The sequence below is a fragment of the Pongo abelii genome, chromosome 13 (assembly GCF_028885655.2).
Source record: "Pongo abelii isolate AG06213 chromosome 13, NHGRI_mPonAbe1-v2.0_pri, whole genome shotgun sequence".
NCBI lineage: Eukaryota > Metazoa > Chordata > Mammalia > Primates > Hominidae > Pongo > Pongo abelii.
In genome coordinates this window covers 124,432,184-124,446,953 of record NC_071998.2, presented here as the reverse complement: position 1 = coordinate 124,446,953, position 14,770 = coordinate 124,432,184, and the positions used below count along the sequence as shown (strand labels likewise).

Genomic DNA, 14,770 nt, shown 5'->3' with positions numbered 1-14,770 from the left:
AAATTTTGAATACAAAGATACAAAAAGGTTGGAAGTAAAAGGTTGGAAAAAGTTATTCCATGAAAATTGTATATTTTAACAATGGCTATAGTATTATCAGACAAAATAGATTTTAAGTCAAAACAGTAACAAGACAAGGCCAGTATACACTGACAAAAGCTTCAACTTATCAAGATACAACAATTGTGTACATACACACACTTAAAACACCCAAAATACATGAAGCAAAAATTGACATAATTAAATGAGAAATACACAATTGGAGATTTCAATACCTCATTTCCAATAATGGATAAGAACAACCAAACAGAAGATCTATAAGGAAAGAGGATTTGAGCAACTCTATAAACCAATTAGACTGAGCAGACATATACACAACACACAAACCAGCAACAACAGACTACACATTCTTGTCAAGTGTACATGGAACATTTTCCAGGATAGACCATATGTTAGGCCATAAAGTAAGTCTTAATTTTTTTTTTTTTAAGACGGAGTTTTGCTCTTGTTGCCCAGGCTGGAGTGCAATGGTGCAGTCTTGGTTCACTGCAACCTCCACCTCCCAGGTTCAAGTGCTTCTCCTGCCTCAGCTTCCCGAGTAGGTGGGATTACAGCACCCGCCACCACACCCGGCTAATTTTTGTATTTTTAGTAGAGATGGGGTTTTACCATGTTAAGCAGGTTGGTCTCGAACTCCTGACCTCAGGTGATCTCCCTGCCTCGGCTTCCCAAAGCGCTGGGATTACAGGCATGAGCTACCGCGCCCAGCAATAAATTTTTAAAACTTGAAATTATACAAAGTATCATTCCAATTACAACAGGATAAAATTATAAATCCATAGCAGAAAAGCTGGAACACTCATGAATATGTGGAAGTTAACGCACTCTCTTCTTTTTCACGTCAGATGGGTAACGTGCCGACGTAACAGGGTTTGAGGGTGACACATCTCACACATGTGCGTGAACACCCAATCATCATGTTCATCAACTACAAAAGGATCTTAACACTCTTCCCCTCCCCGACTCCAGACGGAGTCTTGCTCCATTGCCCAGGCTGGGGTGCAGTGGCACGATCTCAGCCCACTGCAACCTCCACCTCCAAGGTTCAAGCAATTCTCCTGTCTCAGTCTCCTGAGTAGCTAGGATTACAGGTGTGCACCACCACGCCTGGTTAATTTTTATATTTTTTTTAGTAGAGATGGGGTTTCACCATGTTGGCCAGCCTGGTCTTGAACTCCTGACCTCATGATCCACCTGCCTCGGCCTCCCAAAGTGCTGGGATTACAGGCGTGAGCCACCGCGCCCAGCCTTAACACACTCTTAAACAACCAATGGGTCTAAAAAGAAGTCACAAGGGAAATTAGAAGACACCTTGAGACAATGAAAACAAAAACACAACATACCAAAACTTACAGCATGCAGTGAAATCAAAAGCAGTGCTTGGGGAAAATTTATAGCTATAAACGACTACATTAAAAAAGCAGAAAGATCTCAAATCAACAATTTATCTGCACACATTAAGGAATTAGAAAAAGAGCGAACTAAACCCAAGGCTAGCAGAATGAAGGAAATAATAAAGATTACAGCAGAGATAAACAAAATAGAGAACAGAAAGATAGAGAAAATCAGCAAAACCAAAAACTGGTTATTTCTAAAAAACAAAATTGACAATACTTTAGATCAACAAAGAAGAGACAGACTCAAATTACTAAAATTTGGAATGAAAGTGGGAACATTCCTACCAACTTTACAGAAATAAAAAGGATGAGAAGAGAATGCTTTATAAGAGAATGCACCATTGCATGCCAGCAACATACAATGGAATATTATTCAGTCATAAAAAGTCCAGGTGCAATGGCTCATGCCTGTAATCCCAGCACTTTGGGAGGCCAAGGTGGGTGGATCACTTGAGGTCAGGAGTTCAAGACCAGTCTGACCAACATGGTAAAACCCCATCTCTGCTAAAAATACAAAATTAGCCGGGTATGGTGGTGAGCACCTGTAATCCCAGCTACTTGGGAGGCTGAGGCAGGAGTATTGCTTAAACCCGGGAGGCAGAGGTTGCAGTGAGCCGAGATTGTGCCACTACACTCCAGCCTGGGCAACAAAAGGGAAACTCCACTTCTAAAATAAAATAAAAAAAAAAAAAAAAAAAAAAAGGTATGGTGTGCTGACACATGCTACAACATGATGAACTTTGAAAACATTACAATTCCACTTATGAGAAATATCTCCAATAGGCAAATTCATGGAGACAGAAAGGATAGAGGTTACCAGGGTTTAGAGGGAGGGGAAATGAGGAGTTAGCTAATGGATATAGAGCTTCTATTTGGGGTGATGAAAAAATTATGGAAATAGAGAGTGGTGATGGTTGCCCAACAGTGAATCAAACTAACGCCACTCAATTCTACTCTTAAAAACAGTTAAATTAGCATCTGTTTTGTTATATATGTTTCACCACAATTAAAAAAAAATAGTATCTGTAAGGACCATTTCCTAGCCCAGGTTGGTGGCTGCCTTTCTGCAGCTTTAGGGGAAGAGGAGCATTTTCTGTTTGTCTTGCTGAGGTTTCCGTTGACCACCAACTAGGAACTTGTGGATTTCAAGGTCTAACTCTGGAATTTAGTCAGCACTAAGAAAAATTATAAACAGATAAAATGTACAATATGGAAAGAGGGGGAAAAGCTAAAGGAAGAGTGTTAGCCAGTGCACGGGCAGGACTTTGCCCCCTCAGTCCCCTCTAGAGGCCTGTGGTCCACCCTTTTTCTTAGACGGGAATCCTTGTTCCTAAGCATAGATTTCCATCGCCTGTGAGTTTTCTTTCTGGGGAAAGACTTGTGATGCTGTGTTAGGGCTACAGTGGGCCTCATTCCATAAGATTCCTGCTCACAGTGCCCACGTCACAAGGCCATGGTGAGGTCAGGCTGATCAAGTGCTCAGTGCAGTGCCTGGGCTTGGACCCGGAAGAGGTGGGGGTGGTCCCGACTCTGCCCCAATAACACTGCCAGAGCCATTGGGCACCCCCCCAAGGGGCCCACCACCCAGCACCTGTCACCCAGCACCCTTGGCATCCTCTGCTTCTGACCTCCCAGAGTGATGTGGTATTCTAGCGTCTACCTGTGAACCAGGACACCAGCATTCCTACAACTCCTTGTGTGATTGATGTCATCCACAAACACCTTGGAAAGCCCCAGCCCCTGTGCCCTGCACACCGTGGCCACTCGTCCTGCTGGAGCCTCATGAATGGCCAGTGAGTGCTGATTGCCAGGGTAAGGGTGCTGATTCCTGCCAGCAGAAGACCTCCATACTCTCCGCTGATGGCCAAGGTGAAGCACAGGTCCGTGTGGGGCTGAGGTCCAGTCTCAGGTGATCACCAATTTACAGAGTCAGTCGTGTTGTTACTGACCCATCCTAAAGGGGTAGCTGGGCCCTGAGCCTTTAGAGCTTGCAGCCCCCTGGGGTGACTGTATTCTTTGTCCACAGTCTAGGATTTCATTATGTCCTGGTTGGGGGTGGGTGTGTTAAACATGCAACACAGGAGTTGGGGTGGGGGGAAGAGGAAGGCCACTGAGACTGAGGATCCACAAGCACAGAAGGCCACAGCCTTACAATGAAGTGCTAAAACATGTCCCCTGTGACAGTAAACACACGCTGGCCCGAGCTCACCCCAGTGCTCTTCCAGGCTTCCTGGGATTGGGAGCCAGCAGGACCCCAGATGGCCTCCAGCCTGTCCGTATTTTCAACTTCATCACCTGGAGTCGGTAATGGCAAGAGCCAGATGGATTGCAGGTGACTCTGAGCTGTCTCCTCCCTCTCGACAGCTTCAGGCATCACCCAGACACGGTGCAGGGCTCACCTGTGCCATGGAGGCTTTTAAAGTAGATTTTCTGTTGCTTATAACAGAATACCTAAAACTGGGTAATTTATAAAGAAAAGGAATTTCTCACAGTTATGAAGGCTGAGAAGTCCGAGGTTGAGGTGTTACAGGATGGAAGGTCCTGACTGAGTTGTCCAGGTTCTTGGTGTATTGAACAAAGAAGTGAACAAAACTCACAAAGTAACAAAAGAATGAAGCAATGACAGACAAAACAGGCCAGTCGCAGTGGCTCACGCCTGTAATCCCAGCACTTTGGGAGGCCGAGGTACCTGAGACCAGCCTTGCCAACGTGGTGAAACCCCGTCTCTACTAAAAATACAAAAAAATTAGCTGGGCGTGGTGGCGGGTACCTGTAATCCCAGCTACTTGAGAGGCAGAGGCAGAATTGCTTGAACCCAGGAGGCAGAGTTTGGAGTGAGCCCAGATTGTGCCATTGCACTCTAGCCTGGGCAACGAGAGTGAAACTCCATCAAAAAAAAAAAAAGACAAAGCAACAAGAAACAACGTACCAGAGGCACAGATTGAAGAAGCGAACGTACAACTCACAGGGTGGGAGCAGGCCCGAGCAAACGGCTCAAGGGCCTCCCAATTGCAATGCTTCTCAGGGGTTTTATAAAGAACACCCTAGATGCCCTTTAGAGGCCTCCAATTGGTTACACCCTATGAAGGATTAGCCTGGGACCAATCAGAGGCTGAAGTGGAGGATTGGCCCAGGGTCAATCAGAGGTTGAAGTGGAAGCTCCTGACTGGTTATCACAGGAGTGAGGATGTGGCCTGTGTGCTCCCCAATCCTGCCTAGAACGGGCTGCACCTGCTGTTCTCTGGCTTATGTGAACTGGCTGCACCTGCTGTTCCTTTGCTTATGCCCCAACCCTTGGCTTCCCTAATTCCTTCTCCTCCTGCCTCAGAGAGGCTGTATCCGGTGAGGGCCTTCTTGCTGGTGGGGACTCTGGTGTCCCGAGGCGGTACTGGGTATCACGTGGTGAGGACGCTGAGCCTGCTCACATGCTAGCTCAAGTCTCTCTTCCTCTTACAAAGCCACCAGTTACCCTCCCATGATAACCCACTAACCCATGAATCCATGAATGGATGAATCCATCTACGGGGACAGGGCCCTCATGATCCAGTCACCTCTTAAAGGCAGCACCTCTCAATACTGCCACATTGGGGATTAAATTTCAGTATGAGTTTTGGCGGGGACAAGCATTCAAACCAAAGCAGAGGGATGGCCGGTGCAGCCCAGAGGTAGAACACGCTTGGATCCCCACAGCCCATCCCTTCTGACGTGGCTTGGCCATCCAGGGATGTGATTTTCTGAATGACAGGCATGACTGTGCTTTCTCTCAACAAGAGATGGGTGCAAGTCCCAAGGGTTGGGAAGAGGCACTAGGGTCCCAGGGGTTTCTCCCACAGTGCTGGAGGTGCCTGAGAGCTGACTCCACAGGTAGAAACACAATAATCCCTGTGGGTACCAGTGTGGCCAAGGAAGGGACACATCATTGTATCCTCGGGCTTCCGTTGTCCTAGAGAACAGGGACAGTCACTGGGAGAGGCCTACATTGCCGGGCAGCTCCATCTCACTCAGTCTGACAGGGAGTCCCCTTTTTACACCAGAGACCCCTCAACCAACCCAGGAAGCCCAGGGTGGCCAAAGTGGTCACAGCCAACCAGGATGTCCCCTGCTTCTCCAGGGGACAGGGTTCGTCCCGTCTCAGCTCTGCTGCATGAGGCCACAGGACTTGTCGGCCCTGAGCCTCATCCTCCCACCTGTAGGCTGGAGGGGCAGAGAGAGTGGCTAGCTTGTCCTTGGGTGCTGCTGCCCTCCACCGCGGAGCCCCCCAGGCAAAGTTGCTCAGGATTCCAGAATTTTCTCTCATCTGAGCCCCACCCTCCCCCACAGTGCCTGTTTAGAAGGTAGGTGAGGAGTGGGGAAGAAGACCCCCAACGTTGGTCCCAGCACTGGCTTTGGAGTCAGGGACCTGGGTTCAAATCCTTGCTCTGAGTGACCTTGGGCATGTGATGCCCTCTCAGGGCCTCATTTTCCTCTAAATATCTATAAACATCTAAAATGAGGGTGTGCACCGTACCCACCTCACAAGGCCATGGTGAGGTCGGGCTGGTCAAGTGCTCGGTGATGTGCCTGGGCTTGGACCCGGCAGAGGCAGGAGTACTCCTGACTCTGCCTTCTGCCCTCTGCCCCCTGCCCCGTCAACTTTGCCAGAGCCATTGGGCACCCCTCAGAGGCCCACCACCCAGCGCCCACTGCCCAGCACCCTCCCCATCCTCTGCTTCCAACCTTCTGGTGTGATGTGTTATTCTTTCCTCTACTTGCATCTGGCTGGAGGAGCAGAATCCCTTTCTTTTCCCAGGCGGGTTCCCCAGACCCCAGTTAGAACACAGACTTCACTCCCTGAACCCAGAGGACATGGATGTGGCTGGGCTCCCCTAGTCCAGAGGCGGCCACAGCCTGCCAGACCCCAGCTCCCTCTCTGACTGCAGCTGCCACCAGCCCCTCCCACCATTTGGGATAGAATCTAGCCCCTGGGAGCCAGCAGCCTGGTTCCGTTCAGGGAAGGGCAGGCTCTGGAGTGACCTGTGCCTGACTCCCACTCCTGGGCCTGCCAATCAACTTCCCCGGGTCCACCTCCTCCACTCAAAAGTGAGGATGGCACCATCAATGCCCCAGAGACTGGGGATTGTGCCAGGTGATGGGGTCACAGGTTGGGCCCCCACCTGGTGCTGCAAGGGTAACTGAGGTCCACTCCTTCCTGCAGCTTAGCCTTGAGAGCAAAGAAAGACGCCAGACAGGGGAATGAGGTTTTATTCAGGAAGAGCTCAAGACGGGAGGGGAGCCCCTGGGGTCACACTCTCTCGGCCACTTGAGACCAAGGTTCATGGGACGCTAGAAACTAATGACTGCAAGCATCTGAACTTCCTTGGAGTCATCTGTGGGGGACACAGGGGCGGCCTCAGAGTCACCTGAGGTGGGCATGGGGGCAGCCTCAGAGTCACCCATAGGGGGATGGGGGCAGCCTCAGAGTCACCCGAGGTGGGCACGGAGGTGGCCTCAGAGTCACCCGTAGGGGGTACGGGGGAGGCCTCAGAGTCACCTGAGGGGGTCACGGGGGCAGCCTCGGAGTCACTTGTGAGGGGCACAGGGGCATCCTGAGAGTCACCCATTGCAGGGATGGGGGCAGACTCGGAGTTGCCTGTGGGGGGGGACAGGAGTGGCCTTGGAGTCCCCTGTGGGGGGCATGGAAGTGGCCTCCTGGTCGGTCACCGTGGGCAGCACTAGATAGGTGAGGGTCCAGTAGCACATGAATTTGGTTCTCAGGCTCCGCTTCATGGAGCTGCTGTTCATCTTCTTGGTGATCTCCAGGTAGCTGCCGTTTTCTGTAGTGTAGGGTTCCCAGTGTGTGGGCACAGCCAAGTGGCCCATGTTGGGGTCCCTGCAGAGTGAGAAGAGGCTGTGCAGGGGCTGGGGACTCCCCAGGGGCTGAAGCCTTGCTCTGCACCTGCACGCCTGAGCCATCCCCGCCCTCTGAGCTGGCCCTGGGCACCATGCCCCTCACTGCATACTGGGCACTGGCTGTGCACGTGCACGGGCTTGGGGCTCTGCCAGTAGCTCTTATCTCGTAAACACACATGGATTCCGATGCAGGGGGAGGTTAAGTGACTCGCCCAAAGTCCCTCCGCTGGCAAGTGAGGGAACAGGGTCTTGTTGTGGGAGGCCTTTCTCGGCTGTGGCCTTCCGCCCTGCACTCAACCCATGCTTTACCCTGTTTTGGCAAAGTTGGTCCAGTAGGCGATCATGGCCTTAGAGACTGTCCTGTCTTGGGGCTGGTAGCCCGGGGGGGTGGCAAAGGGCTCCCCAAAGATGTACTGGATCTCGTCCCTATGGTCTGCCTCCAGCCATTTGGGGTAGACGGGCATCCGAGAGGGATGGGAAAACAGGTAGGTGTAGGTCTTGGCACTCCTGGAGGGGAGAGACAACCAAGCAGGCAGGGTGCTCACTGGGGACCGATCAGCCCAGAGACCGGACTTGGAGGGAGGTCCCGGGCAGTGGGCAGGGAAGTGTCTGGGAAATTCACATGAAGAGATGGAGCTTCTTACACCCAGGGAAGGGAAAGCTGAGAACCAAATTCATGGATTCATGGGTTCCGCAATTTCAGTTGAATTTATACTTCACCTCCACAAAACATTGTGAGGCACCTTCCTTCTAGAATTCGGTATCAAGAAACATTTTGCTCTCCAAGTGAATGTGCATTCTTCAATTAGATTGGACAAGGTATAGGCCCTCAACAGTTTCCCTTTTTGTCTTGACTGAAAGGAGGCTCACAGCTAAATGTACTGCTTAGTTGCTGGAAAGCTTTCATCCTAGACTTCTAGGTATACTTTTATCTTCCTATCTTTTTCGTATTCCTAACTTATTTTTTATTTTTATTATTTATTTACTTCTTTATTTGAGACATAGTCGCACTCTGTTGCCCCTGCTGGAGGGCAGTGGCATAATCTCGGCTCACTTCGGCCTCCACCTCCCGGGTTCAACTGATTCTCCTGCCTCAGCCTCCTGAGTAGCTGGGATCACAGGCGTGCACCACCATGCCTGGATAATTTTTGTATTTTTAGTAGAGATGGGGTTTTGCCATGTTGGCCAGACTGGTCTCAAACTCCTGACCTCAAGTGATCCATCCACCTTGACCTCCTGAAGTGCTGGGATTCCAGGCATGAGCCACTGTGTCTGGCCTTATTTTTTATTATAATTGGCTATCATTACATGAAGATTTTTAATGTGGTGGTGGGCTGAAATTATGGGCAAAGTTGAGGCCCATAAGAGTCAGTGGATAGAAATCATTGTCCAGTGTTCTCTCAATGCACACAGCGTGGGGAATGGAAGGTAGCTCAAGAACTCTCTAGTGGGAAGGACCATGGGGTGCAGGGCTGAGCAGGGCAGAGGATCATAGGGTTTGTAAACCCCCTGTAGGCTGGGAGATAAAAAGAGGCCCTCAAGTCTTGCCTGGCCTCAGCAAAGTGGATCAGGCAGGCACAGGTGGGGACTCAACACCACTTTCCCAGACAACCCAGACACCTGAGAGCCACCCACAGCGAGGCCTTGGCTGGAAGGTGCAGCACCCCAGGAAGGCCCCCAGGAGCCACCCACTGCCCAGATCCTCACTTGGCATTGGCTCTGTGCTGAGCCAGGGCAACCTCGGTGGGCACCAGGAAGAGGACATCGGTCTCAAAGTCCACCACAGTCTTCTTCTTGTTTTCCTGGGATGGGTCCTGGGCCCAGGACTCAGTGTAGACATCAAAGGTAGTCTTGGCACCTCTGAGCCCCTTGGTGATTGTGAACCCACTGACCAGCTTGTAGAAGTCCTCCCTGGGGGAACCAAGTAGGCACTGACACTCAGCCTGTGCCAACAGGAGGGTGTGTGCGTACCCACCCCGACTGGTGCTAACTCCCTTACTCCCAATCCTCCACCCAGTGCCTTCCTCCTCCAGGCCGGCCCCCTCGCCAGTGCTTTCCCAGCGGCCCTCCAGCACGGGTCGCCCCTGGGTCCTGTGCCCCCTGCTTACTCGGTGACTTTCTTGTTGCCCTTGTTGATGGCAGGCATGTCGATGCTGGCGAAGATGTGGCCGTCCATGTTGTTGGTGCCTGCTATATAGTCGATGTCGGCGGCGTTGGCGTACAGGTTGATGGAGTCATCGGGGATGAAGTCTCCATCAATGACAGGGACGAAGCCCAGATAGTGTATTATGGAATCTGGGTGGGAGAGCCAGCAGGTTAGCAGGTTCTTGTACCTTCCAGTTTCCCCTGAGTCACCCCTTGCCTCTCGGGGCTGCAGTTGGCTATGTCCTCCCTTCTCTGATCTATGGACACTTGGGGCAGGGTTGATTCTGCACCATCGGGGGCATCCTGTGCCCTGTAGGATGTTTAGAGCATCCTCGGCCTCAACCCACGAGGTGCCAGGAGCACCCCCTCCCCAGCCGTGACAATCACAAATGTCTCCAGGCCCTGCCACACGTCCCCAGGCTGAGAGCCACTGTCTAGGGCCAGATCTGTCCTCTTCAGCGGCAGCCCCTCCGTCTCCTCTCTCTCTCTGCTGGGCCTGAATCAAGAAGGAGGAAACTTAGAAGCCACTGAGGGAACTGATGGAGAAGGAACTCCCTCTCTCAGGGCTGGGTTCCAGTCCATCAGCCAAAAATGGTGCGAGGTCTGCATTGTACTCCAGATCCCTGGACGGGCCCCTAAAGGACCTAGTAGCTGCTGAGGCAGACGGGGCCTGGCTGTCACTGGGCCCAGCACAGCAGGCTTTGCTTCCAGCGGGGCCATGAGGCTTGCTTTGTTTGGGCTTGTTCAGCCTGAGGGCCTCAGGGTGGGGAAATGGGGAGGGGTCGTGATGACCTGCCGAAGGCCTCTCAGCACCCCAAGAAGAGCTCGCCCAAGAAGAAGGTGACCTCTCCTTTGAGTCAGGAGCCCAGGACCACTGCCCAAACCTACAGGTCCCAGGGCCAGGGAGTGTGGAGAGCAGGCAGCAGAGGTGGAGAGAGGAGTCCCCAGGGCCTGAGACACAGCAGGCGGCACGACAGTGTGGTTGGGATCTGGGGTCCCCTGTGTGACTCCTGCTGGGGGCAGGGACTGGGCCGGGCACCGACACCGGCTTCCTGTGGGGCTTGGGGTTTCTGTGGCTTCTCCTTCACAGGCAGAGAGGGCGGAATTTATGGATGCCTCGAGAGAGCTCCTGCCTGCCGGCTCTCTTTCTGGAGGGACGCGGACCCGGGTGTGGAGTAGCCCGGCTTTCAGGCTTCTGCACAGGAATAGGAGGTAGCAGCTGTGCGATGCTGGGCAAACTGCCTGCCTGCCTCTCTCCACCCGTCTGCCTGCTCTCCACACTCCCTGCCCCTGGACCCGTTTCCCCTTCTGTAAAATGGGAACAACGTCGCCATCAGAGAGGGTGGTAGGTGGGATCACCAGGCTTAGCAAACGCAAATTCGAGAGGCCCAATTACATTTGAATTTCAGGTAAACAGTGAATTGTTTTTTAGTATGTTTCATTTTTTTCTTTTTCTTTTATATTTTTTGAGACAGAGTCTCGCCCTGTCACCCAGGCTGGAGTGCAGTGGCGTGATCTCAGCTCACCGCAACCTCCACCTCCCAGCTTCAAGCAGTTCTCCTGCCTCAGCCTCCCGAGTAGCTGGGATTACAGGCACCCAGCACCATGCCCGATTAATATTTGTATTTTTAGTAGAGATGGGGTTTCACCATGTTGGCCAGGCTGGTCTCCAACTCCTGACCTCAAGTGATCCACCCACCTGGGCCTCCCAAAGTGCTGAGATTACAGGTGTGAGCCACTGCGCCCGGCCCATATAAATTTGTTACAAATATTGCATGGGACATACTTACACAGCAGTTCTTGGCAGTTTATCTGAAATTTAAATGGAATTGGGCATCCTGCGTTCTACCTGGCACCTATCCCCATAGAAATGAGCGTGAGTGCCCGGGATCTGCTGCGGGGCTGTGCTGGGCTCTCTTTCTCAGCCTGGCCCGAAGTTTCCAGATCTGATTGAGCGGGAGAGCAGCAGGACCTGCCCCTCTGCTGGGCTCTTACCTTCGCGGCACTCGCCACTGCCCAGGAGCAGGTGAGGCCCAAGACAACCAGTTGCAGGTGCCCCATGGTGTGTGTCAGCCTCTGGGTAGCCCTCTCTCTGGGCCTCGGGTATTTATGGAGCTGGATCCAAGGTCACATGCTTGTTCACGAGCTCTCAGGCACCCCCTCCCCTCTACCCCCTCAGGTGCAGGGAGATCCAGTTTTCCCAAAACCCACAGCGCACCTGTGCAGGTTACCACTTACCTGGGAGCAGAGGCAGGTGGCAAGGTGGCAGGTGGTAAGGGGGATGGTGGGGCCGGGCAGGGTGCACAGTGCCCTGCCTTCTGGTTTGTTCACAGGGCTTGGTGTCACTGTCAGAGAAAAGGGCATACTTTGTCTCCATGTCTCCATGCCCTGCTTGTCCCCTAGGTCCCCAGAGCGGCTTCAGAGGGGACCGAGCACGTGACTTCTGGGACAGAGAGGGTGACATGCTGTGGGCCCCCACTCAAGTGGCTGACCTTACCTGTATGAGCTTTTCCTGGGGCCATGGAGCGAGCAGTCCAAGCTGGGTGCAGGTCCCAGAGCAGCACAAAGCAGTCTCATTCAAGGGTGGGGAGATGTCACCATCCAGCCTGATGTGTCCTGAGAGGGAGGACTAGAGGCTCAGGGGGACATGGTGTGGGTGGGGGATGGGGAGGCATCTAGCCCAACCATGTGGGTTTCCCTGAGGAAAGAAAGGGCCCAGCCAAGGCCCTGGGGCACGCCCAGGCAGAGTGACAGAAGGGGAGGGAAAGAGGCCAGCGGGAGGGAAGGGAGAAGGTCGTGTGAGGTTGTGGAGGAAGAGGAGGCCACTCGTATTTTCTGTGAACAGGTATTACTCCTGCAGCCAGGAAAGGCTCTGAGACGTGAAAGAACACCATGAACAAAGTCTTTAGATGGGGCCTGTAAGCTCAGCCAGTGTGAGGTCAGCTTCACCGAGACACTCAGTGGCAGCTCCAGCCACCGCCCAGCCCTCTGCAGTGATGGGGACAGGGCGAGGGCAGCCAGAGCCTTCCCACCCAACAGCCCCCCAGGAGACTTGGAGCCTGTGCTTCCCACACCAACCACACCCCTGTTCTGCCACCCTTGCGGCCGGTGCCAGGGACCAAGTGGACCTGCAGAGCCACGTCTGTCCCTCTGTCTGTCGACCACAGCCAGTGCCCAGCAATTCAGGCCTAGTGGGCGAGGGAGGCTGGGGAAAGGAGGGAGGCTGGGGAGAGGAGGGAGGATGGGGAAAGGAGGGAGGATGGGGAAAGGAGGGAGGATGGGGAAAGGAGGGAGGATGGGGAAAGGAGGGAGGATGGGGAAAGGAGGGAGGATGGGGAAAGGAGGGAGGCTGGGGAAAGGACTGGGGCGTGGGAGGAGCTTGGCCACAGGAAATAAGGGGCCTGCAGGCGGCTGGGGCGCCCTAGAGCAAACGCATTTGCCTCAGGCCTTTGCCTGGCTACTTTAGTTCTGAGAACCTGCTCTAAATAAAGGAGGTAATTCTGAACTGGGAGACAGGCCCTTCGTGCTGGAGGATATTCACTGCAGGGTTATTTACAGTGGCTAAGGAGGAAACGGGAGGGCAGAGGGGAGGCTGCAGGGAGAGGAAGGAGGTGGGGGAGAGGGCTGGGGCAGGAGAGAGGGAAAGGAAGGCCCCACTTTTTATATATATACATTTTTAGAGCAAATTTAGATTCACAGCAAAATTAGAAGAAGGTTACAGAGATTTCCCATATGTCTTCGCCCCATCCCAGTCTCCCCCATTATCAACATTCCCCACCAGGAGGTACAGCTGTTACACTTTATGAAACCACATTGACATGTCATAGTCACCTGGAGTCCACAGATTTGGCGTTTTTGTTTTGTTTTGAGACAGGGTCTCGCTGTCACCCAGGCTAGAGTGCAGTGGCACAATAACAGCTCACTGCAGTCTTGAACTCCTGGGCTCAAGGGATCCTCCTGCTTTAGCCTCTCAAGTAGCTGGGATTACAGGTGTGTGCCATCACACCCAGCTAATTTTTGTATTTTTAGTAGAGATGGAGTTTTGCCATGTTGGCCAGGCTGGTCTCGAACTCCTGAGCTCAAGTGATCTGCCTGCCTCAGCCTCCCAAAGTGCTGGGATGACAGGCGCGAGCCACTGCGCCCAGCCCCTAACCTAGTTTTGGCCATGCTCTGAGCCCACATTCTTTGTGGAACCTCAAGATGGTATCTAAGCTCTGTGCTCTGTTGGGAAGTTGGGTCTTCATTTCAAAGGCTCCCGTGTATACGCGTTAAACAAAATATGTATGCCCTTTCTCCTATGAGACAATCTGTCAGTGATTTTTCAGTGGTCCTTCAGAGGGAGAAGGGGAAAGCTCTCCCTTGGTCCCCACAGTATCATCCTGAATAGTTTGAATGCTCTAAAACCCCCCTGGGCTCCATTGATTCATTCCTTCCTCACTCAAATCCCTTGAAGCGGCTACATTGTCTGGTCTACATACCCGGGGGTTTTGTCGTCATGCACCAGGAAAATTTAGGACAGGGACAAACACAAGGACTTTAGGAGCAGAGGTTTAATAGTCAGAAGAGAAGAAAAAGAGAAACATCTCTCTCTTCTCCAAGCGTAAAGGACTGGTGGGCAGCAGACACGCTGAATTTTATATTCAGGTTTGTCCTTGCCCAGCCCTGCCAGCCGACTGTAGGAGCAGGAGAACTAAGGAAGGAAAAAGGAAGCAGATCAAAGGCTTAAGAAAAAGGCGGATCTGTTGGCAGCAGCCCTTATAGAAAGAGAAATTAGCGATGTGAGAGGATGTGGATGCAGATGTGGATGTGGAAGAGTTCAAGTTAGACAAGGATTTGAGAGCTGACCAAGGCTAGAGAGGGATCAATGTGAGAGATGCAAAAAAAAAAAAAAAAAAAAAAAAGGCCACTGGAAGGAGCCCAGGGGGGTTTTAGAGCATTCCAGAAGGCAATGAGGGAAATGGCCAAGGCCGCAAGACAAAGAGGCCATCAGCCAAGGGCTGCTGTACCTTGGAGGAACCAGATACTAATCTGATTGGGCTGGCAGGAGCTGAAGGACGTGAGGACTGGGACAGACCGGGCTCCTTCTCACTGGGCCTCCAGGAGGCTATGGTCACATTAGAAGTGAAGGCAGCAGGATTCTGCCGTATCTGGATTCCAGATTTCTCACTGAAGGCTAAGCTGTTACATGAAGTTACAAAAAGAGGAGAAAAGGAACCCCTCCTCTGGGAAACTGAACAGGAGAAGGAGCCATGCCTTGTGAAAACTTGCTTATTGACTTT

At 52.4% G+C, this 14,770-nt stretch overlaps 1 non-coding gene and 2 pseudogenes across 1 annotated transcript; 1 reads left to right on the top strand and 2 right to left on the bottom strand.

Moving 5' to 3' along the window:
- Positions 1–899: 899 nt before the first annotated feature.
- Positions 900–1,000, bottom strand: LOC112135053 (small nucleolar RNA U13). Its single transcript, XR_002916367.1, has one exon. It is a non-coding gene; the product is annotated as a small nucleolar RNA U13 (small nucleolar RNA).
- Positions 1,001–6,692: 5,692 nt separating this feature from the next.
- Positions 6,693–12,418, bottom strand: LOC129048037 (bile salt-activated lipase-like; annotated as a pseudogene).
- Positions 12,178–12,957, top strand: LOC129047769 (uncharacterized; annotated as a pseudogene).
- The last annotated feature ends 1,813 nt before the right edge of the window (positions 12,958–14,770 follow it).